Source organism: Sphaeramia orbicularis, chromosome 17 (genome assembly GCF_902148855.1).
Source record: "Sphaeramia orbicularis chromosome 17, fSphaOr1.1, whole genome shotgun sequence".
Lineage (NCBI taxonomy): Eukaryota > Metazoa > Chordata > Actinopteri > Kurtiformes > Apogonidae > Sphaeramia > Sphaeramia orbicularis.
This window is the reverse complement of record NC_043973.1, coordinates 17,475,083-17,478,500: the sequence shown is the minus strand read 5'-3', so window position 1 is coordinate 17,478,500 and position 3,418 is coordinate 17,475,083.

The following is a 3,418-nucleotide window of genomic DNA, read 5'->3' as shown; positions in this document are numbered from 1 at the left end:
ATACAGTTTTTGTCTCTTGAGTGTTGCTGACATAGGTAAACAGATACTAAGATGTTCTACTTCCATAAGGGCTCATCTTGCTAAATGCCACTGTCTGTCTGTCTTGTGTCTGGGGAATCATCAGAAACACAGGCTGGTAGATGAGTGTAGGGATTGTTTCCCATTGATGTGACCAACCTCGCTGTGAAGGTTGCTATGGTAGCTTGCGGATGGAGTGACTGAGAACAAATGGGGTGTGTATTCCTGCTCATGGTGCTGGTATGGTGAAGGCGGTGCTAATTGAGAGCACAGAAATGGGGGGTTTCCTAAACAATGGGGGGATTGTCTGCTTGTTCACTCAGGAGAAGAGCAGAAGTGGATGATGTGTTCATCACATAGATCCATGCAGCATCAAAATCCTCCCTCTTACACTCAAATGCTGCCTCTGCTGGAGCTGTCAATCAGTTTTCTCACTCTTGGAGGCAGTTTTTCTGAGGGCTTGGTTTGCAGTTGGATGCCAAATGTGCTAGAGTGAGACAGACAGGACTAGCCCATGAATCAGTGCTACAGGCTCTCACACTAATCAGTAAAATGTGTGTGTGTGTGTGTGTGTGTGTGTGTGTGTGTGTGTGTGTGTGTGTGTGTGCGTGCTGGTATTGTGCCTGGTACCGCATTGTATGAGTTGTGGTGGACCTTGCCTTGCAACAAATTTAATCTGACAGCAGGAATTGGATGCAGTGCGACCACTACTCCAGCCCCCCTCCCCCATATGAGCCGAACCCTGCATCAAGGGTCATTATATAACTCCCTGTTCGCTTCTCTTTCATTGTGACACAGTAGGACTGTTGGATGATGTGTCAGGGGGTTGGAAGTTAAGCTTTTGTCTTTTTTTTTTTTTTTTTTTTTTTTTTTTTTGTCTGCTAGAGTGTCAACCTCTCCCCCTGCTGACATAAATTATTTTGTACTCACGGAATTGTTAGATTTCTTAGCATAGCATTCCATTAAAGTAAAGACCCAAATTTTCATAAACTTGTATGTAGATGTCACCCACATGACTATAATCTTCCATCATGGTATATCTAATTTTATGTTGCAGAAACTGTATACAGAGTTTTCCATACAGTACCCATACCAAATTCACATTAAGTAAACTGACTTCTTCCAGATAGCATGATTTGCATAGTTTTATTTTGATCTTTTTTATTTATTTTTTCATCAACTGTAGCTTTTCCAAATGTAACTAGATTTGGTGATAACTAGGGTTGAAAATTATGTGAGACTATTTATTTTTATCAGGGAAAAAAAAGAAACATTTTCTTGCCTCACTTACTCAAGTCTTCAAAAATGTAAGAAAAATGCTGAAACAGACAGCACCTAAGCCAGCTGCAAAGAAAAACCCTTATATCAACATGATACAGTAAATCAGGGGTGTCAAATTCATTTTATTTCAGGGGCCACATTCACGCAATGTGATCTCAAGTGGGTCGGACCAGTAAAAGAATAACAATGGAAAAAGTTAGATTATGATAGTATTTATATCTACGTCGTTTCCTTAAAAATCTGAATAACGTGAACAACTTGAAATGTCTTAAGAAAAACAAGTGCAATTTTAATAATATTCTGCATCAGTTTATCAGTTTATCATTTACACATGTGCATTACAACTTACATTACAATTACCAATACACAAAGCATTTAGTAACAGGTATAATATTGATAAAATTACATTTACTTTTGTCAAGACATTTCACGTTGTGCATATTTCTTGAAGTTATTCACATTTTTTGTAAAAGGATATTTTGCTAATTTAAATATTTTCATGTAATTTTTTTTTTTTTTTTTACACTAAAACAAAGATAAAATCTGCAGTTGTCATTATTTATAGGTTATTTTGACAGTATTTTTCTGGTCTGACCCAATTGAGATGTAATTGGTTTATATGTGTCTGTATGGAACCTGCAATAAAATGATTTTTACACTATTGATTGTTAATATCTTCAGTGTCATTTTTGCATTTCACAAATTCCTTCTACGGCCAGATTGGACCCTTTGGCGGGCCGGATTTGGTCCCCGGGCCGCATGTTTGGCACCAGTGCAGTAAATGGTCTCTATACGTAGTTCAGAAAAATACTATGTTGGCATTAAAAAGTTTGGACGATGTATGGCTTCGGAACAAGTGCTGTATGTACTTCCTAGTTTAACTGGCTGTTACCATAGCAACCGAGATCTTCGCTCTAAGCTAGTTTAGGTGTAGCTAAGTCACTGCTCAGTGTTAAGGAAAGTGGGAAAATCCATCAAAAAGACCTGGCGTTTTTTTTTTTTGTTTGTTTTTTTGTTTTGTTTTTTTTTTTTTTTTTTGGATCTCCTCCTAAATTTTGAGGCGTTCATTGTCGGTGCATGCTCTGCCCTTTTACCGCACTTTAATTAAAAAAAAAAAAAAAAAAAATCAGTGCCGTATTCTTTGTGCAATCCCACTGGATCAAGATAACATCCTCGCTGTAGTCCCCGGTTAAAAAGATTCTCTGTTAACTCTGACACATCTGTTTACAGTCATGCTCTCTATGTACTCTCTGTCTGTGTCTTCCTCTCTCTCTCTCTCTTTCTCTCTCTCTCTCTCTCTCTCTCTCTCTCTCTCTCTCTGTCTCTTTCTCACACACACGTTCTCGTTTCAGTAGTGCTCAATTGCCATAGCAACAAGGGTTGGCAAATGCCCCAAATACCCATCAAGTCAGTCACAAATAGCATTCTTATCAGCTATAAATCTGCTGATCACTGCTGGAAATAACCAACATACTTCTACATGTACAGGTATTAGGTGTGTGTGTGTGTGTGTGTGTGTGTGTGTGTGTGTGTGTGTGTGTGTGTGTGTGTGTGTGTGTGTGTGTGTGTGTGTGTGTGTGTGTGTGGGCAGTAAACCGCAGCTCTGATGAACAGTGCATCAGCTGCAGTCCAAATCGCCTATGGGATTGGTTATTGGTTTGGTGACTCAGTGCTGTCGACATGAACGCAGGAGAAAACCTTTAATATTTACAGTAACAGTATTTTTGTGCAACCATACGACACAATAATTTAAAAAATAAAATAACATAAAAATCAGTAAAACAGACGCACTTTCGGAGCGATACACATTCAATTATTGCGCTTTTTCTCGTTATTTTTAGGGGATTCCACAGCATATACACAAATATAAAATGCACACTCCAAACCTTATCCGCGTTAAGATATAATTGATGATACGAAAGATAATGTGCGCTCTATTTATAATTTCTGCGCGTAACGGTGCGTCTCCGTGCGTCTCTCCGTCATTAGCCAATGTACATCCATCTGGTCGCACCGCATCAGCTGCCACGACGGGGCTTGTGGACGTCACAGATTTTTTTCCTCACCTTCCCCCCTCTCTCTCTCTTTCTCTCTCTCTCTCTCTCTCTCTCTTTTTTTT